The sequence below is a fragment of the Triticum urartu genome, chromosome 5, assembly GCF_003073215.2.
Source record: "Triticum urartu cultivar G1812 chromosome 5, Tu2.1, whole genome shotgun sequence".
Taxonomy (NCBI): Eukaryota; Viridiplantae; Streptophyta; class Magnoliopsida; order Poales; family Poaceae; genus Triticum; species Triticum urartu.
This window is the reverse complement of record NC_053026.1, coordinates 392,286,805-392,309,658: the sequence shown is the minus strand read 5'-3', so window position 1 is coordinate 392,309,658 and position 22,854 is coordinate 392,286,805.

The window sequence follows — 22,854 nt, the reverse complement described above, 5'->3', positions numbered from 1 at the left end:
ACCCAGCGTTACATAATAAGAATAAAGTAAATGTATAAACATACCATTGATTATCGGCGTCGTTTCCACATATGTTCGTAAGACAACAAAGGAAGGATGGAAGACCGGAGTTGGCAATGGGATGAAAGGGGTGACGAGAGATCGGATCTGGCCATGGAACGAAGGAGGAATGAGAGACCAGGTCAGGTAAGGTGAACAATGGTAGAAAGATGCTTGAACATGACCACAAAAGTGATGGGGAGAAGGGCGGGCACCTAGATCTGGCCATCGAGAGGATGAATGTGTCCTCTGTTCTCGATGGGACCAGATCTAAACGTGGGGATGACATGGAGACCAGATCTGGCCATTAGTAACTGTTTGTGGTACTAGATCTAGATACATGGAGGACAAGGAACACATTGACGGTGTTTCACCAACGCAACAAGGGATGATCGATACTTTGGAGGATGGTCGGCAAAATAGAAGGGAGATGTGGTAGCTTGTTAGCCATAATCCTCCTCGATAATCTTTTTCTTGCACTGAAACTATGCATTGCCTGTGGTCGAGAAAGAATAAATGAGGTTGATAATGTGAGGGAGGGTTCCCTGCAAAAAAAAGATAATGTGAAGGAGGGTACTTTTCATGTGTTGAATTGTTCCTCGAGGCACTACTAGAGCTATAGCAAGAAAAACATGAAAGTAATGAACAATTTTCATGGCAAATGCTTATCGCTGGGATCCTTTGTAATTTGCCCAAGCTATGTAGTTGTCCTGGCTCCCACATGGAGAAGAAAGAATGGAATGGCCCAAAGTTTGAAGCAAACATTACAAAATAAGAACAAAGCAAATATATATAAACATACCATTCATTGTCGGTGTTGTTTCCACATCAGTCCACCAGGAAACGAAGGAAGGATTGAAGACCGGACCTGCCCATGGAATGACGAGAGATCAGATCTGACCATGGAACCAAGGAAGAATGAGAGACTAAATTAGGTAACATGAACAATGGTAGAAAGATGCTTGAACCTGACCACGGTGGCGATCGGGAGAAGAGCGAGCACCTAGATCTAGCCATCGAGAGGATGCAGGCATCCCATGTCGTCGATGAGACCAGATCTAAACATGGGGATGCCATGAAGACCAAATCTAACCATCGAGAGGATGAAGGTATCCTCTGTTGCCGATAATACCAGATCTAAATGTGGGAATGACATGGAGACGAGATCTGGCCATTAGCGATTACATGCGGTACTAGATCTAGATGCATGGAGGACAGGGAAGGCGCCGATGTTGTTTCAATAATGCAACAAGGGAGGGTCGATTCTTTGGAGGATGGTAGGCAAGATAGAAGGGGGATGTGATGTTTTCGAGAGGGGGGTGGCACACCGGAGGGATGAGCCATGGTGGAGGAGTACTCTTTGAGGATGAAAGATATTTGTGTGAGTGGCCGCAATCATTATTTGTAGAGGCATGCCGCACTCCAGCACGTGGTTTATATGTGTCAAATGTTTTTTTGGTCGCCACACGTCTACACATTAATCCATTAGTGCCCCATGTCATGTGTTGTCTTGGGTATTTAGCAAAGGGACGGCCCCAAGCAACATTATAAAATAAAAATAATAATGACCATTACTTTTGAATGTCGTTGCGCTGTTAACACAACGAAAGAAGGATGATAAAGAGTATCCACCCATGGACACTGAATGTGAAGGACTGGGTCTAACCACGACAATATCGAAACAAAGATTAATATGGTCTCATCGATGATGAAGGAAGGATGAACGTCCAGATCTAGATATTCACCCTGGGCGTTCGGGTTTACCCAAATTTTCAGGTCGGGTAATTCGGGTTTTTTGAAATTCGGGTTTTCAGAAACGACTCCCGATATATCCCTAAAAAAACTAAAACCCAAAATATCAGGTACCCGAATTTTCGGGTTCGGGTAGTCCCAAATTTCCCAAACTGAACAAAGGTACTTATTGATGTGATTATTTTCCCATACTTACAAATGCGTCCATATTCTATTTGAAGTGAGATAGAAACAGTGGCAGTTGCATCAGTACGGCCGTTAATCGTCTCAAGCTGCTACAGAGTCACACGCGTGCCGAAAACATAGTACATTTGAGTGTAGTTTTTAGCAAGAGAATTCAGCATGGCAAATGTCAATTTTTAGCAGGAAAACTCAGCATGACAAATCAGTTTTCAGCAGCATAATAACATGAAAAATGATAATTTTGAACATCATAAGTGCATAATAGCATGACATTTCCGGCAACATAACATGAGAAATGGCAGTTTGCAGGAACACATTGCATGTCAATATTCAATAGCCGCAATCTTAACAGTACATAGATTCACTTCTCAGCAAATAGTAGCAACTAGCACAGGTGTTCACCATAACCCACAAGTACATCATGACAAAGATTCAAACAACATAGTAGGCTACGAGACACCAACCACGAAACATAGCATACCACAAAATAGTTCAGTTTAGACATTTAGTAGCCACGACTTGAACCAGTCATATATCATCAGCAACTCTCCAACACGAGTTCACAAGCTCATGCTGCAACAACAAGTGCGAGTTCATTGCATTATCATACAATTATAATGAGGATATGTCAATTGTCAACTTGCATGTCAAAACTTAAAATGTTATACCTTTAAGTAGATGTTTCAATGGTGGAGTTGAAGTTTCTTCCTTGTGATTTGAAAGTGGAAGACATGCTTTTGTCACTTTTATCTTGACGTTTTTCTTTGGGCCCAAATTCTTCAATTAACTATGCAATGGAAGCAATGCAAGCTATAGTGCACGATCTAATATGATGTGCAAGTCAATGAAATTATAACAACTCCAAGATCAAGAGACCAAGAATACAACAGCTAGCGCATTTAGAATTTTGAGCAAATATTTCACATAAAGAAACTAGGAAGAAATCACTATTCTATTTCCAAAAAGACAACAATGTTGTACCTTTTCCGATCATCGCCAACTCCTCCATATGTTCTTGAATGTCAATAGGTCTTCCCATTCTCAACCAATCTTGTGCACACACTAGAGTTTCCAACATGAATGGAGTAAGGGATGTACAAAAGTCATCTAAAACACGCCCACTTGTGCTGAAAGCTGACTCTGATGCTACTGTTGAAGTGGGTATAGCAAGCACATCACGGGCCAAGCGTGCCAATATTGGAAATCGAGCAACATTGTTCTTCCACCAAGCTAGAATGTCAACATTGCTATCTATATCATCGGTATCTTCAGCAAGATATTTGTTAAGTTCTGACTTGACATTCATACTCGAACCATTGTACATCTTCAACTTCTTTTTTATAACATCAGCGAGCAAGGCTCCTCTGCCTCCCTTCGGTTGTCTTGGTTCAGGTACTTTATTTGGTAATTCAGCTAGAGCATAAAGATCCCTATATTCATCAAATAAGTTAAGGAAACAAGTTTTAAGAGATTCCCAAACTTGATTTCCCTTTTCCTCACCAAATATTTCATCAACAATAGCATTTGTGAACAATGATAGCTTGTATCTTGGATCAATAACTGCAACAGCAAAATTTAGTAAATTGATATTCTCCTTCTCCTTCTTCTCCTTCCCCCTTCCCTCCCCCCTCCCCTTCTCCTTCTCTTTGTCATTCATGTCCTGCTCCTTTGTGTGCTAAAGTCCCCAGTACTTGTCAAATTTATCTTTCATTCTTTTGTCCATTGCCGCTTGCAAAGTATCAGGACTATTTATCCAAGTTTGAATCAACAAAGGCACTTCTCCAATCTCATGAACAAATCTATTGGAAGTGACACGAAGAGTAGCAGAGACCGTGAACCCCTCGAAGATCAGGTCTCCTCGGATATCAGTGATGTAGTTTAAACTTCCAAACCTGGTCTGGTGACCAGGGGCGTAACTGTTGACCTACTCAAGGTGACCGGTTGAGTTGGCACGTAGCACGAAGCCGTCAAATACGAAAAGCTGACCAGGGAGGAAGGTCTCCCTGGAGACAGCGCCATTGTCGATGACGAGGCGAGCTATCGATTCTTCTGTCGACAACACAATGAAACTCTCAATGAAAGCACCAATGTCGGTGTCAAAACCGGCAGATCTCGAGTATGGGGTCCCAAGTTGTCTGTCTAAGGATCAATGGTAACAAGGGACACTATGTTTACCCAGGTTCGGACCCTCTTAAAGGAGGTAAAACCCTACGTCCTGCTTGATTGTATTCAATGTGTATAGGGGTTACAAGAGTTGATCTACCTCGAGATCGTATTGGCTAAATTCTAGTTGCCTAGCCTGTAATTCTTCTGGTGGGCTCTACGGACTAAAACCCTCCGGTTTATATACACACCAGAGGGGCCTAGGGTTGTACAGAGTTGGCCTGCAGAGGAAGGAGACATTACACCCGAACACCAAACTTGTCGTTCTACGCACATAGGAGTCCCACCCGGACACGGGGGATAGCCTTCTGCTTTATCTTCATGGCCCATCAGTCTGGCCCATATCAAATAGTCCGGACACCCGAGGACCCCCTAGTCCTAGACTCCCTCAGTAGCCCCTGAACCAGTCTTCGATGACGATGTGTTCGGCACGCGAATTGTCTTCGGCATTGCAAGGCGGGTTCCTTCTCATGAATACTATAAGTTAGCTTCCTGCATAAAGGAACTGTGTCCGGCTCTGCATAATTAATAAAACCCTTAGCCATGAAGGCAAGACGTCGAAATAGGAACTTTACTGACAACTCTTTTGGTGAAGCATCACACTTGACTCTTTAACATTTCAAACCGTTTTCACGCCTCCCGTTTCATGTTTCGAGGCCTAGCCTCCATTGGCACGTCTTGTCGAAACAGAGATCATGCCCACCCATTACGGGATTCTCATCAATATGATTTGGGTAGTCCAACCACACCTTACGCATGATCTCGTTGGGAACAGGCGAGTTTTATGACTTGAGAGGGGGACGCTTGACATTTTCACCGTCTATAAAAGGATAAAGACCCCTAATTTTTCTTCATGCCTTACTCTAGCTTCTGTCTCTCCCAATCTCCAAGCTCCAGCGCCTAAAACTCTGATCTCTTCCACCGCTGCCTCCTTCTCCAGTAATGGCCGGGTCCGGCTCTAAGGGAAAGTGGGAGGCCTCCACCATCACGGAAAAGGACGTCAAGGATCTCCGGAGCACGGGCTATTTGTCCACGGATATCGTGCATAGGATCCCAGACAAAGATCAGGTTATTCCTACTGTAGAGCCTGGTGAGAGGGTCGTTTTCATCCCCCATTTCCTTCGGGGTCTAGGATTTCCCCTCCACCCCTTCGTCCAGGGTATTCTCTTTTTCTACGGGATAGATTTCCATGATCTAGCCCCAAATTCCTTCCTCCACATATCGGCTTTCATAGTCGTGTGTGAGGCTCTCCTCCGCATCCCCCCACACTTAGGCCTATGGCTCAAAATCTTCAATCTGAAGCCTAGAAGGTGGTCGACAGACAGCATGCAGATTGCGGCAGAGCTATTGTAAGCAAGCTCCCCAACGCCATCTGGACAAAAGGGGCATTCATGGAAACAGTTAAGGTATGACAACAGGAGTGGTTTTACATCACCGAATCCTGTGACGCCACCTGGGCCACGCATGATTTCAGATCCGGACCTCCCGTGAGACTCACCTCATGGACCGCCAAGGGCCTTGATCGGGGGTCCAAATCGGAGGTGAAGATGCTCCAGAAGCACATCTCCGACATGTTGGGAGAGGATACCGGACTCGCAAATGTGATCCATGTGATGCTCTTCCGCCGCATCCTTCTTTGCCAGCTCCGGGCCTCCCCCATGTGGGAGTTCAATCCGGAAGAGCCACGGACCCTGAAGTGCTTCTTCGGCACCACGCATGAAGATATATGGAAGCAACTCTTCAAGGCTCGGAAAAAGTGGCCAAAGAAGACCGAGGACATCGAACTCGACATCGAGAACCCAGCCACGGCGGTAAGCATAATCTTTCCGAAGACCTATCCAGTCAATATTTCAGGTATAACAGAAATTATATTGCCTGCTTTCCTTACAGGTCTGGACGGCAAAGGCGGAGCGGATCAACTGTCCGGCACCTCTGCCTTAGGACCTGGCCACACTCCAGCTAACGGAGATGCTAGACCCGGCGCCCTATCAGGCGCCGGAGAAGAAGCCCAAGAAGAAGAAAGGCAAGGAGGCCAAGGGCGGCCCCCGCCCAAAGGGCCCTTCAGAAACAGTGTCCAGAGAGACCGAAGCCCTCTCTTCCCATGAAGGATATGAGGAAGAAGAGGAGGAGGTGGTGGAAAGCGACTCTCCTCATAAGGGGAGGAAGAAGAAGAGGGAGGCCTCCAAAGACCCGGATGTCGGCGTTCTGGCAATGGGGGTCCCCAGACTTGCCTGCCTGCGGCCCCATGGTGTGGCTTTGCTAGCAGGCCTGTAGGGCCCATCTTCATCAACAAGGCATTCAAGACCTTCGTGAGGGGCCAAGCCTCGCGAGGCGGATGACGCAAGACCTCCTCAGGAGCGGTCTTGCCAGGAAGGCTCACGAGGGGCGGAGAGTTCAAGGCTAGGCAAACTTCGTGAGGTTCTCGTGACGTGAGCCATGACGACCGAGACCATGCGGGCGCCAGGCGGGCACCGGCGCGCGCAACATCCTTGTTTCCTCTTTGATGCTAAGGGGGCAAGCGCAGGCGCGGAGTACCGAGGCATCAAGCAAAGGTTTCCATATTGGTGCAACAAGACCAAGACCAGAAGGACGGCAAGACGGAGGTCACCATGGAGCCCAAGGCGGCGTCACCACCAGAGCCTTTTATAGGCGAAGACCACTTTGTCAAGATAAGCTGTACTAGTTGTCCCCTTTCAAATTGGCCATTGTTGGATCCCTTCCCGCTCAATATTTGGGGAGAGGACCAGGGCCTCTATAAATAGGACTAGCCACCACCGTAGCTAGGGCGACCTAATCAAAAAAGGAGAAGCCGGAGCTGATCAAATCCGCACACACAAGTTCGCCAAGCACAAGAACACCTCAACCTCAGGAGGTTGTTCTTCCCCTTGTACTGATCATCATCAGCCCAAGAGGAAATCCACCACCACAACACTAGAGTAGGGTATTACACCACAACGCTGGCCCGAACCAGTATAAATCTTGTGTCCCTTGTGTTGTGAGTTCGTCGAGTTAGTTCGTAAGATCTTAGCCGAGTTAGGATGTGGATCGGTAGGGGGAATCTTCGCACGCACCCCAGTGTTCGAACCTTAAGGGTTTTGCCAGAACCCGCGATCCGACATTTGGCGCGCTAGGTAGGGGTGCGCCGAAGGTTCCCTTCCATCGCTCCGTGTCACGTCACTTCATCGTCTCCATGGCGGACGCACGCCGCGCCCGCGTCGAGCGCCGGGCTACCCTCGCCACCCCGTCGCTCTCCGTCGCCTGCCGCCAACACCGCCACCGTCCCGGCGGGGAACGAGCAGCAAGCGTCCTCGCTGCACCCCTCGGTGCGACGGGACGGCCGCACCGCCACTCCATCACTGACTCCCGCTGGTTCGTCGTCTCACACTCGTCGTGTTCCCACAGATGCACGGGCCGCGCTCCTAATGGCGCACGAGCTCCCGTGCTACCGCCAGTCGACGACCTCTACGAGGACTGGCTTGACCGCATCGCCGAGCTTGTCCGTGCCGCAGGGGCTCCCCTGCGTCGTCCCTCTCTCTGCCTCGCCCTCCGCTAACCACGGGCGATGCAACTCACGAAGCACCTCCACCACCTATGCAGCAAGACAGCGCCCTAGCGCCGAGGCGCGCAGCTCCACGGCGCGACCCTCCGCGTCCTACGCCTGTGCGTGAAGAAAGAAGGTGTCAAGAAGTCCCTCGACCGCAAGAGAAAGCTCCGTGATACGTCTCCAACGTATCTATAATTTTTGATTGCTCCATGCTATATTATCTACTGTTTTGGACTATATTGGGCTTTATTTTCCACTTTTATATTATTTTTGGAACTAACCTATTAACCGGAGGCCCAGCCCAGAATTGCTGTTTTTTTGCCTATTTTAGTGTTTCGAAGAAACAGAATATCAAACGAAGTCCAAACGGAATAAAATCTTCGGGAACGTGATTTTCTCACCGAACGTGATCCAGGAGACTTGGACCCTACTCCAGGGGGTCAAAGAGGAGGTCACGAGGGTGGGGGCGCCCCCTAGGGCGCCCCCCTGCCTTGTGGGCCCCTTGGTGCTCCACCGACGTACTCCTTCCTCCTATATATACACACGTACCCCCAAACGATCAGAACAGGAGCCAAAAACCTAATTCCACCGTCGCAACTTTCTGTATCCACGAGATCCCATCTTGGGGCCTGTTCCGGAGCTCCGCCGGAAGAGGGCCGTCATCACGGAGGGCTTCTACATCATCCTATCCCCTCCGATGAAGTGTGAGTAGTTTACCTCAGACCTTCGGGTCCATAGTTAGTAGCTAGATGGCTTCTTCTCTCTCTTTGAATCTCAATACAAAGTTCTCCCCCTCTCTTGTGGAGATCTATTCGATGTAATCTTCTTTTTGCGGTGTGTTTGTTGAGACGATGAATTGTGGGTTTATGATCAAGTCTATCTATGAATAATATTTGAATCTTCTCTGAATTCTTTTATGTATGATAGGTTATCTTTGCAAGTCTCTTCGAATTATCCGTTTGGTTTGGCCAACTAGATTGGTAGTTCTTGCCATGGGAGAAGTGCTTAGCTTTGGGTTCGATTTTGCGATGTCCTTTTCAATGTCAGAAGGGGTAGCAAGGCACGTATTGTATCGTTGCCATCGAGGATAACAAGATGGGGTTTATTTCATATTGCATGAATTTAGTCTCGACATCATGTCATCTTGCTTAAGGCGTTACTCTGTTTTTAACTTAATACTCTAGATGCATGCTGGATAGCGGTCGATGAGTGGAGTAATAGTAGTAGATGCAGAATCATTTCGATCTACTTGTCACGGACGTGATGCCTATATACATGATCATGCCTAGATATTCTCATAACTATGCTCAATTCTGTCAATTGCTCAACAGTAATTTGTTCACCCACCGTAGAATACTTATGCTCTTGAGAGAAGCCACTAGTGAAACCTATGGCCCCTGGGTCTATTCTCATCATATCAATCTCCATCACTTTAATCTTGCTTTGCTTTTATTTTGCCTTTACTTTTTACTTTGCATCTTTATACCAAAAATACCAAAAATATTATATCTATCAGATCTCACTCTCGTAAGTGACCGTGAAGGGATTGACAACCCCTAATCGCGTTGGTTGCGAGTAGCTATCGCTTTGTGCAGGTACGAGGGACTTGAGCGTGGCCTCCTACTGGATTGATACCTTGGTTCTCAAAAACTGAGGGAAATACTTACACTACTCTGCTGCATCATCCCTTCCTCTTCGGGGAAAACCAACCCAAGCTCAAGACGTAGCACTCCGCCACTCCTTGCACCGCCGCGCCAGGATCATTTGCTGCGGCAAGGCCCCGCGCCGCTTGCCGTAGCGGCGCACGGGCGCCAAGACCAAGTTCCACCTCCAAGGTGGGCCCCGGTGACCATGGCCGGCTGCCGCGCCTTCACCCCCGAGCTGCGTAGCGTCACCTGGCCGGGCAAGTTGAAGCCAGATCTGCCTCCTCGCTATGATGGCACCCCTGACCCCGTGGAGTTCCTGTAGCTCTACGAGCTGAGCATCGAGGCGGCAACAACGATGAGAAAGTCATGGCGAACTGGTTTCCCATGGCCCTCAAGGATGGCGCCCGCTCTTGGCTCCTGAACCCGCCTCCAGGCTCGATTTCCTCCTAGGACGAGATGCGCAACCACTTCATCGCCAACTTCCAGGGCACTCGCGACCGCCCCCCGGTCGCGGGTGACCTGCGCCGCATCAAGCAACAACCAGGAGAGACCCTACAGAAGTACATCCAGCGCTTCAACAACACGCGAATCAAGATCCCCAAGGTGACCGACGAGGCCATCATCTCAGCATTCTCCGACGGCGTCTGTGACGTCAAGATGAAGGAGGAGCTCGCCATCCATGAGGAGTTGTGCACGACCTTGGAGCTGTTCAACATCGTGACCAAGTGTGCAAGTGCTGAGGATGGGCGCCTCTCCCTCCTCGAGCTCCCTGCTGCGGACCCAGAGGAGAAGAAGAGCAAGGCCAAGGACGTGAAGCGCAAAGTAGTGGCCGTGCTCGCGGCGGAGCCAGACACCAAGCGTGACAGAGACCAGGCCGAGTCATCCAAGAGCAGCGGACCGTCCTGCGCCTTCCATAACCTGCATACCCAGAACACCAGTGGCTGTCAAGAGCTCAGAGCCATTCGAGAAGGATGCTTCAGTCGACGCCCCGAGCGCAGTGACCGGGGCTACGACCGAGGAGGATGACATGGTGGCAGACGCTGGGACGACCGTGGCCCGCGCCAGGAGTGGCACGACCGGCCTCGTGAGGACTGCCGGCAGGATTAGCCTCGTGAGGGCACCTGGAGGGACCAGCCTCGTGAGGATCATCCTCAAGGCAATGTTGGCCTTCCTCCACTACCGCCACCACCCAGAAGGAATGACGACCACCATCAAGACGAGGGGCTGGGGGCTTCCAGGAGCCGCGCGCTATCGCCTGCATCTTGGGCGGAGCTCAAGCCCCAGCTTCGTAGCGTATCTTCAAACAGTTTGCTCACGAAGTGACCGCAGTCCTCCCCAAGATCGAGGCCACACGCCCGCTCAGATGGTCCAAGTGCCCCATCACGTTCAGTTCAGCAGATCAGCTCAAGTGCGTAGCTGCTGTAGGCGTCCTCCCAATGCTTTGTTCACCAGTCATCAGCAATGTGCAAGTTACCAAGACCCTCATCGACGACGGCGCAGGGCTCAATGTCATGTCCATCGACACGTTCGACAGCCTCCAAGTGCCATATGACTAGCTTCAATCTACCAAGCCTTTCTTAGGAGTGACCGACGGCTCTACTACCCCGATCGGGCAGGTCCGCCTCCCCGTTACCTTCGGAGAACGCAACAACTACCACACCGAACTCATCGACTTCGACGTCGCCTACATCCACCTGCCATACAACGCCATCCTCGGGTATCCATCACTGGCCAAGTTCATGGCGGTGACCCATCACGGCTACAATGTCCTCAAGATGCCGGGAAGCGGCGGAATCATCACAGTCCCGTGCGAGGAAAGAGATGTGGTGTGCTCCCTCGAGCGTGCCTTCCAAGCTGCAGCAATCGACGACCCCGACAGCCAGGGCGAGCGCCCCTCTTGAGGCCACCCCCAAGAAGAAGAAGCAGTTACTCCACGTAGGGCCTCAGGCAAGCGGCGCCTCGTCAGGATCGGCGCCCGCGCCTGGGGCGCCTCCCTCCATCGCATAGGAAAGCATGCCCAGCGCCCCTCTCGGGCAGGGCTCGGGGGCTCTCTTCTGGAGGGCCTCAGACTTTGCCAACATCACGAGGGAGGTGCTTGGGAACCACTTGGAGGCGTGCTTCGCGGCACGTTTCCCTCAGGAGAACACATGGCAAGGAGTGCCCACTGCTCAGGAGTTCATCACCAAAACCACTCAGGAACTGCAAGACGCAAGGGCCATGCGCGGCGGCCGCCGCTCACCAGGCGCAGCTCCCCATCCAGGCGAGGATGTCGGGCTACGCGTCTGCATCGACGTCCCAGGGCTCAACCAGGCTGCCTCTCAGGAGCTTTTCTGGCCTTCACACGTGGGATGCTGCAAGGGCCCACCTCACAGCTACGTTCGCATGCCTTTTGGCCCACCGAGCGTGGCGACCGCCTATCAACGCAACCTGCGGAGCATCCTGGCGGCTCAGGAGGCCAGACACTGATACGTCCATTTTGCATCATGCTTTTATATCGATATTTATCGCATTATGGACTGTTATTTCACTTTATGTCACAATACTTATGGCTATTCTCTCTTACTTTACAAGGTTTACATAAGGAGGGAGAATGCCGGCAGCTGGAATTCTGGTCTGGAAAAGGAGCAAATATTAGAGACCTATTCTGCGCAACTCCAAAAGTCCTGAAACTCCATGGAACGTCTTAAAAGAAATAAAGAAAAATACACGTCAAAGATGAAGGCCAGGGGGCCCACACCCTGCTCACGAGGGTGGGGGGCGCCCCCCCTAGGGCGCGCCCCCCTACCTCATGGGCCCCCTGGTGGCTCTCCGACGTCCATCTTCTCCTATATGAGGTCTTTCGATGAGAAAAAAATAAAAAGGAACTTTTTGGGACGAGACTCCGCCTCCACGAAACGGAACCTTGGCAGATCCAATCTAGAGCTCCGGCAGAGCTGTTCTGCCGAGGAAACTTCCCTCCGGGAGGGGGAAATCATCACCATCGTCATCACCAACGCTCCTCTCATCGGGAGAGGGCAATCTCCATCAACATCTTCACCAGCACCATCTCATCTCCCAACCTAGTTCATCTCTTGTATCCAATTCTTGTCTCAAAGTCCGGGATTGGTGCTAGTTGGTTGCTAGTAGTGTTGATTACTCCTTGTAGTTGATGCTAGTTGGTTTATTTGGTGGAAGATCATATGTTCAGATCCTATATGCATATTATTACCCCTCTGATTATGAACATGAATATGCTTTGTGAGTAATTACGTTCGTTCCTGAGGACAAGTGAGAAGTCTTGCTATGAGTAGTCATGTGAATTTGGTATTCGTTTGATATTTTGATAAGATGTATGTTGTCTAGCCTCTAGTGGTGCTATGTGAACGTCGACTACATAACACTTCACCATTATTTGGGCCTAGAGGAAGGCATTGGGAAGTAATAAGTAGATGATGGGTTGCTAGAGTGACAGAAGCTTAAACCCTAGTTTATGCGTTGCTTCGTAAGGGGCTGATTTGGATCTATATGTTTCATGCTATGGTTAGGTTTACCTTAATACTTTTGTTGTAGTTGCGGATGCTTGCAATAGAGGTTAATCATAAGTGGGATGCTTGTTCAAGTAAGAACAGCACCCAAGCACCGGTCCACCCACATATCAAATTATCAAAGTATCAAACGCGAATGATATGAACGTGATGAAAACTAGCTTGACGATATTCCCATGTGTCCACGGGAGTGCTTTTCCTTATATAAGATTTTGTCCAGGATTGTCCTTTGCTACAAAAAGGGATTGGAACACTTCACCATTATTTGGGCCTAGAGGAAGGCATTGGGAAGTAATAAGTAGATGATGGGTTGCTAGAGTGACAGAAGCTTAAACCCTAGTTTATGCGTTGCTTCGTAAGGGGCTGATTTGGATCCATATGTTTCATGCTATGGTTAGGTTTACCTTAATATTTTGTTGTAGTTGCGGATGCTTGCAATCGAGGTTAATCATAAGTGGGATGATTTTTCAAGTAAGAACAGCACCAAAGCACCGGTCCACCCACTATGTCAAATTATCAAAGTACCGAACGCGAATCATATGAACGTGATGAAAACTAGCTTGACGATATTCCCATGTGTCCTCGGAGCGCTTTTCCTTATATAAGGGTGTCCAGGCTTGTCCTTTGCTACAAAAAGGATTGGGCCACCTTGCTGCACTTTATTTACTTTTGTTACTTGTTGCTCGTTACAAATCATCTCATAACAAAACTATCTGTTACCACTTATTTCAGTACTTGCAGAGAATACCTTGCTGGAAACCGCTTATCATTTCCTTCTGCTCCTCGTTGGGTTCGACACTCTTACTTATCGAAAGGACTACGATAGATCCCTATACTTGTGGGTCATCAAGACTCTTTTCTGGCGCCGTTGCCAGGGAGTGAAGCGCCTTTGGTAGGTGGAATTTGGTAAGGAAAAATTTATATAGTGTGCTGAAATTTACTATCACTTGTTACTATGGAAAGTAATTCTCTGAGGGGCTTGTTCAGGGTATCTTCACCCCGACCAGTAGAGCAAAGAGTTGCTCCTCAACCTACTGAACCTATTGAAATGAAATTCCTTTTGAGTTTCCTTCGGGTATGATAGAAAACAGCTAGCTAATCCTTTTACAGGAGATGGAACAAAGCATCCTGATGAACACCTAATATATGTGGATGAAGTTTGTGGATTATTTAAGCTTGCAGGTATACCCGATGATGTTGCTAAGAAGAAGGTCTTCCCTTTATCTTTGAAGGGAGACGCATTGACATGGTATAGGCTATGTGATGATACGAGATCATGGAACTATAGAAGATTGAAATTGGAATTTCATCAAAAGTATTACCCTATGCATCTTGTTCATCGTGATCGCAATTATATATATAATTTTTGGCCTCGCGAAGGAGAAAGCATCGCTCAAGCTTGGGGGAGGCTTAAATCAATGTTATATTCATGCCCCAATCATGAGCTCTCAAGAGAAACAATTCTTCAAAAAATTTATGCTCGGCTTTCTGAAAATAATCGCACCATGCTCGATACTTCTTGTGCTGGCTCTTTTATGATGAAGACTATTGGATTTAGATGGGATTTATTGGATAGAATTAAACGCAACTCTGAAGATTGGGACCTCGACAATGGTAAGGAGTCAGGTATGACACCTAAGTTTGATTGTGTTAAATCTTTTATGGATACCGATATTTTCCGTAAGTTTAGCACTAAATATGGACTTGATTCTGAGATAGTAGCTTCTTTCTGTGAATCTTTTGCTACTTATGTTGATCTCCCTAAGGAGAAGTGGTTTAAATATCATCCTCCCATAGAAGTAAAAGTACATGCACCTATTAAAGTTGAAGAAAAGACTGTCACTTATAATGATCCTATTGTTCCTACTTGTTATGTTGAGAAACCACCTTTCCCTGTTAGGATAAAGGATCATGCTAAAGCTTTGACTGTGGTTCATAAAAGCAATATTAAAACATATACTCCTCCTGAGCAAGTTAAAGTAGAACCTAATATTGCTATTTTTAAAGATCTCTTGTCTGATAATATTGATGGGCATGTTATTCTGTTCTATGGTGAAACTGCTAGAATTGCTAAACCTTGTGCTAAAGATAAAAATAGACCTATGGTAGGCGTGCCTGTTATTTCAATTAAAATAGGAGAACATTGTTATCATGTCTTATGTGATATGGGTGCTAGTGCTAGTGCAATACCTATTGACTTATACAAAGAAATTATGCATGACATTGCACCTGTTGAGTTAGAAGAAATTGATGTTACTATTAAACTTGCTAATAGAGATACTATTTCACCAATGGGAATTGTTAGAGATGTTGAAGTCTTGTGTGGGAAAACTAAATATCCTACTGATTTTCTTGTTCTTGGTTCCCCACAAGATAGCTTTTGTCCCATTATATTTGGTAGACCCTTCTTAAATACTGTTAATGCTACCATAGATTGCACAAGGGATGTTGTTACTGTTGGCTTAGATGATATGAATCATGAGTTTAATTTCTCTAAATTTAGTAAACAACACCGTGAAGAAGAATTGCCTAGTAAGGATGAAATTATTGGTCTTGCTTCTATTGCCGTACCTCCTAATGATCCTTTAGAACAATATTTGCTAGACCATGAGAATGATATGTTTATGAATGAAAGAAGGGAAATAGATGAAGTATTCTTTAAACAGGAACCTATTCTGAAACACAATTTGCCTGTTGAAATCCTAGGGGATCCCCCTCCACCTAAGGGTGATCCCGTGTTTGAGCTTAAACCGTTGCCTGATAATCTTAAATATGCTTATATTGATGAAAAGAAGATATATCATGTTATTATTAGTGCTAACCTTTCAGAGCATGAAGAAGAAAGATCATTACCCCTTACCTTTTATCGATCAAATGCTAGAAAGATTATGCAAGCATACACATTACTGCTTTCTAGATGGTTATTCTGGTTTCTCTCAAATACCTGTGTCGGCTAAAGATCAATCAAAGACTACTTTTACATGCCCTTTTGGTACTTTTGCTTATAGACGAATGCCTTTTGGTTTATATAATGCACCTGCTACCTTTCAAAGATGCATGATGGCTATATTCTCTTACTTTGTGAAAAGATTTGTGAGGTTTTCATGGACGACTTTTCCGTCTATGGATCTTCTTTTGATGATTGCTTGAGCAATCTTGATCGAGTTTTGCAGAGATGTGAAGAAACTAATCTTGTCTTGAATTGGGAAAAGTGCCACTTTATGGTTAATGAAGGTATTGTCTTGGGGCATAAAGTTTCTAAAAGTGGTATTGAAGTTGATAAAGCCAAGGTTCATGCTATTGAAAAGATGCCATGTCCCAAGGACATCAAAGGTATAAGAAGTTTCCTTGGTCAAGCCGGATTTTATAGGAGGTTCATTAAGGACTTCTCAAAAATTTCTCGGCTTTTGACTAATTTATTACAAAAAGATATACCATTTGTCTTTGATGTTGATTGTGTAGAACCATTTGAAATACTTAAGAAAGCATTAGTCTCTGCACCTGTTGTTCAGCCACCTAATTGGAATTTACCCTTTGAAATTATGTGTGATGCTAGCGATTATGCTGTAGGTGCTGTTCTAGGGCAAAGAGTTGATAAGAAATTAAATGTTATCCATTATGCTAGTAAGACTCTAGACAATGCTCAAAGAAATTATGCTACTACTGAAAAAGAACTTTTAGCGGTTGTATTTGCTTGTGATAAGTTCAGATCTTATATTGTTGATTCTAAAGTAACTATCCACACTGATCATGCTGCTATTAAATATCTTATGGAGAAGAGAGATGTTAAACCTAGACTTATTAGATGGGTTCTCTTGCTACAAGAATTTGATTTGCATATTGTTGATAGAAAAGGAGCTGAGAACCTCGTTGCAGACAACTTATCTAGGTTAGAGAATGTTCTTGATGACCCACTACCTATTGATGATAGCTTTCTTGATGAACAATTAAATGTCATAAGTACTTCTTGTAGTACCCCTTGGTATGCTGATTTTGCTAATTACATAGTTGCTAAATTTATACCACCTAGCTTCACATACCAACAAAAGAAAAAGTTCTTCTATGATTTGAGACATTACTTTTGGGATGACCCACATCTTTATAAAGAAGGAGTAGATGGTGTTATTAGACGTTGTGTACCTGAGCATGAACAGGAACAGATCGTACGCAAGTGCCACTCCGAAACTTATGGAGGACACCATGCGGGAGATAGAACTACACATAAGGTATTGCAATCCGTTTTTATTGGCCTACTCTCTTCAAGGATGCCCGTAAGTTTGTCCTATCTTGTGATGAATGTCAAAGAATTGGTAATATTAGTAGACGTCAAGAAATGCCTATGAATTATTCACTTGTTATTGAACCGTTTGATGTTTGGGGCTTTGATTATATGGGACCTTTTCCTGCCTCTAATGGATATACACATATTTTAGTTGTTGTTGATTACGTTACTAAGTGGGTAGAAGCTATTCCAACTAGTACGTGCTGATCATAATACTTCTATTAAAATGCTTAAAGAAGTTATTTTTCCAAGGTTTGGAGTCCCTAGATATTTAATGATTGATGGTGGTTCACATTTTATTCATGGTGCTTTCCGTAAAATGCTTGCTAAATATGACGTCAATCATAGAATTGCATCTCTGTATCACCCACAGTCTAGTGGTCAAGTAGAATTGAGTAATAAAGAACTCAAATTAATTTTGCAAAAGAAATATAGAAAGAATTGGTCCAAGAAACTTGATGATGCATTATGGGCCTATAGGAACTGCATATAAAAATCATATGGGTATGTCTCCGTATAAAATGGTTTATGGAAAAGCATGTCACTTACCTCTCGAACTAGAACATAAGGCATATTGGGCATTAAAGAGCTCGACTATGATTTTAAACTTGCCGGTGAAAAGAGGTTATTTGATATTAGCTCACTTGATGAATGGAGAACCCAAGCTTATGAAAATGCCAAGTTGTTTAAAGAAAAGGTTAAAAGATGGCATGACAAAAGGATACAAAAGTGTGAGTAATGTAGGTGATTATGTATTGCTATACAACTCTCGTTTAAGATTTTTTGCAGGAGAACTTCTCTCTAAATGAGAAGGCCCCTATGTTATCGAGGAGGTCTATCGTTCCGGTGCCATAAAAATCAACAACTTCGAAGGCACAAATCCGAAGGTGGTAAACGGTCAGAGAATTAAACATTATATCTCAGGTAATCCCATAAATATTGAAACCAATATTATTGAAACCGTAACCCCAGAGGAATACATAAGGGACACTTTCCAGAACGTTTCAGACTCCAAAAAGGAATAGGTATGTGGTACGGTAAGTAAACCGACTCCAAAACAATTTTTAAGGCAATATTTCTCCGTTTTGGAATATTTAGAAAAATAGAAAATTAAGTAGCAGTCCGGGAAGGACACGAGGGCCCCACGAGGCTGGAGGGCGCGCCCCCCTACCTCGTGAGCACCTCGTGTGCCTTCCGGACTCCGTTTTCGTACACGAGACGTATTTTGGTCGGTAAAAATTCATTATATATTCTCCCGAAGGTTTTGACTCCCGTATCATGCAAATATTCTCTGTTTTTGTTTCGAGCTATTTTTCTGACAGATCTAGATTATCATGACGTCCCCAAGTGCTTCCAAGAACAAGTTCTTCGAGAAGGTCATCAACCCTTACCTCGCGGAGGTGCTGTGACACCCTCAAACCATTGAGATGCGTGATGGGTTGCTGCACATCCGCGATGCTGACGGACCAAAGGGAACCGGAAGCATGGAGACGAGGCTCAAAGCAATGGAGCAACAAGTTTTCAAGTACCAGGGGATGGTGGAGCGTGGAATCAATGCTAGCCACACGATGCTCGCGGAGTTCACTAACAACTACAAGCCGGATGCCAAGAACACCGAGGAGGCCATCTTCAAGCTACATGAGAAGATCGAGCACCTCCAAGCCCAAATCTATGACCTGCAAAACCAAAACTGTGAGTATGAATATAGATTCAAAAGAATGAGTTTGGCTGCAGATTCGAGGATTCCGGAGACTCGATCATCCTTCTATGATGGTGAACCTATGCCTTGGAAGATGGATGACAAGCCCGCATCATCAACAACACCTCCACCTTCTTCACCAACCAAGGAGATATAATCACATGGGTATGGGCACTCCCCTTGGCAACTGCCAAGCTTGGGGGAGGTGCCCCGGTATCGTATCACAATCACAACTCCTATCTTTACCGTTTTCCTTAGTTCGATCCTATTAGTAGTATTTTGATCTAGTAGAATAAAGTTTATGGCATGATCTAGTTTTGAGTTTTGCCTTTATGATCTCTCTATGTAATCGAGTCCTGTGAGCTATATAATAAAGATTAGTGTTGAGTCAAGGGCTTGATTTTCTTGCTGATCTTGGGTGAATAAAAGAAAAGAGAAAAAGAATAAGAAGAAACAAAAGTTCATATTGATCTTATTGATAGTAATGACTTCACATAGAAAGAGTGTGATGATTAAAAGTTGTTGGGAGTTGGCAGACATAGCTTTGGTCATCGTTGCAATTAATAGGAAGTAATAAGGAAAGAGAGGTTTCACATATAAATATACTATTATTGACATCTTTTATGATTGGGAGCACTCATCAAAATATGACATGCTAAAGAGTTGATGTTGGACAAGGAAGACAACGTAATGGGTTATGTTTTCTTATATCTGAGATAAAGTATGTTGTCATGGATCATCCAACATGTTGAGCTTGCCTTTCCCCCTCATGCTAGCCAAATTCTCAGCACCAAGTAGAGATACTACTTGTGCTTCCAAATACCCTTAAACCAGTTTTGCCATGAGAGTCCACCATATCTACCTATGGATTGAGTAAGATCCTTCAAGTAAGTTGTCATCGGTGCAAAGCAATAAAAATTGCTCTAAATATGTATGATTAGTGTGGGAGAAATAAGCTTTATACGATCTTGTGATGTGGAAGTAATAAAAGCGACGGACTGCATAATAAAGGTTCATATCACAAGGGGCAATATAAAGTGACGTTCTTTCGCATTAAGATTTTGTGCATCCAACCATAAAAGCGCATGGCAACCTCTGCTTCCCTCTGCGAAGGGCCTATCTTTTATTATTATCTTCTACCTTATGCAAGTGTCATGGTGATCTTCACCTCTCCCTTTTTCAATTTTATCCTTTGGCAAGCCCAGCATGTTGGAAAGAACCTGATCTAGATATATATATCTAATTGGATGTAGGGGGGCATGAGTTATTATTGTTGACATTACCCTTGAGGTAAAAGGTTGTGGGGCGAAACTATAAGCCCCTATCTTTCTCTGTGTCCGATTAAAACTCCGTAACCACAAGTATTGCGCGAGTGTTAGCAATTATGAAGGACTAGATGATAGTTGAGTATGTGGACTTGCTTTTTAGCTCTGACATAGACTCTTTCTGATGTTATGATAAATTGCAATTGCTTCAATGACTGAGGTTATAGTTTGTTGGTTCTCAATAAGGTTTCTGATTCATACTTTTGCATTGTGAATAGATCATCACTTGAACATAAGTAATCATATGACAATATCTATGTATGTTGCTGTTATGAGAATAATCATGATGCCCTTCATGTCCGTATTTTATTTTTATCGACGCCTCTACCTCTAAACATGGGGACATATTTATTGTTATCGGCTTTCTTGAGGAGAAGCGAAGGTCTAAGCTTGGGGGAGTTTAATACGTCCATTTTGCATCATGATTTTATTATCGATATGTATTGCATTATGGGTTGTTATTTCACATTATGTCACAATACTTATGGCTATTCTCTCTTATTTTATAAGGTTTACATAAAGAGGAGAATGTCAGCAGCTGGAATTCTGGGCTGAAAAAGGAGCAAATATTAGAGACCTATTCTGCACAATTCCAAAAGTCTGAAACTCCATGGAATACCTTATAATAAATAATGAAAAATCATCACCAAAGATGAAGACCAGGGGGCCCACACCCTTTCCACGAGGGTGGGGGGCGCCCCCCTAGGGCGTGCCCCTACCTCGTGGGCCCCCTGGTGGCTCTCCGATGACCATCTTCTGCTATATGAAGTCTTTCGTTGAGAAAAAAACAAGAAGCAACCTTTCGGGACGAAACTCTGCCGCCACGAGGCGGAACCTTGGCGGATCCAATCTAGAGCTCCGGCAGAGCTGTTCTGCCGGGGAAACTTCCCTCCCAGAGGGGGAAATCATCGCCATCGCCATCCCCAACGCTCCTCTCATCGGGAGAGGGCAATCCCCATCAACATCTTCATCAGCACCATCTCATCTCAAAACCCTAGTTCATCTCTTGTATCCAATTCTTGTCTCCAAGTCCGAGATTGGTGCTAGTAGGTTGCTAGTAGTGTTAATTACTCATTGTAGTTGATGCTAGTTGGTTTAATTGGTGGAAGATCATATGTTCAGATCCTTTATGCATATTATTACCCCTCTGATTATGAACATGTATATGCTTTCTGAGTAGTTACGTTTGTTCCTGAGGACAAGGGAGAGGTCTTGCTATTAGTAGTCATGTGAATTTGGTATTCGTTCGATATTTTGATGAGATGTATGTTGTCTAGCCTCTAGTGGTGTTATGTGAACGTCATCGTCATCACCAACGCTCCTCTCATCGGGAGAGTGAAATCTCCATCAACATCTTCACTAGCACCATCTCATCTCCAAACCCTAGTTCAGCTCTTGTATCCAATTCTTGTCTCAAAGTCCGGGATTGGTGCTAGTAGGTTGCTAGTAGTGTTGATTACTCCTTGTAGTTGATGCTAGTTGGTTTATTTGGTGGAAGATCATATGTTCAGATCCTATATGCACATTAATACCCCTCTGATTATGAACATGAATATGCTTTGTGAGTAATTACGTTCGTTCCTAAGGACAAGCGAGAAGTCTTGCTATGAGTAGTCATGTGAGTTTGGTATTCGTTTGATATTTTGATAAGATGTATGTTGTCTAGCCTCTAGTGGTTCTATGTGAACGTCGACTACATAACACTTCACCATTATTTGGGCCTAGAGGAAGGCATTGGGAATTAATAAGTAGATGATGGGTTGCTAGAGTGACAGAAGCTTAAACCCTAGTTTATGCGTTGCTTCGTAAGGGGCTGATTTGGATCCATATGTTTCATGCTATGGTTAGGTTTACCTTAATTCTTTTGTTGTAGTTGCGGATGCTTGCAATAGAGGTTAATCATAAGTGGGATGCTTGTTCAAGTAAGAAGAGCACCCAAGCACCGGTCCACCCACATATCAAATTATCAAAGTATCGAACGCGAATCATATGAACGTGATGAAAACTAGCTTGATGATATTCCCATGTGTCATCGGGAGCGTTTTTCCTATTATAAGAGTTTGTTCCGGCTTGTCCTTTGCTACAAAAGGATTGGGCCACCTTGCTGCACTTTATTTACTTTTGTTACTTGTTGCTCGTTACAATTTATCCTATCACAAAACTATCTGTTACCACTTATTTCAGTACTTGCAGAGAATACCTTGCTGAAAACTGCTTATCATTTCCTTCTGCTCGTCGTTGGGTTCGACACTCTTACTTATAGAAAGGACTACGATAGATCCCCTATACTTGTGGGTCATCAGGCACCACGCTGTGCTGACGGAGATGAAGACGGTCCTCAAGGAACCCCCTCGACCCCTAGAGCCACCCGAGGCTCAGGGTCCCGGTGGCTCATGAGGAGTAGCCCCTTCGCCGCATACCTTCAGCTGCCCCAACTCTCCTTCGTAAATAGAACCAGGTGACATTTTCCAAGTTCATTCAGCTGGGAGCGCCCCCAGGGCTGCATCATTCCCAGGCCGCGTGGGTCCGTCCTCGTGGCATGTATCTTTCCTTGTTTATGTCTTTAGCTTACCTTGCTGGGGCGCCCCTCGGGCTGCATCATCCCCAAGCCGCTCGGGCCGGACCCAGTGGCGTGTATCGTTATGCATTTACCTGAGCTAGGTTGCCTTTCATGCTTAATCTATCTATGACTATCAC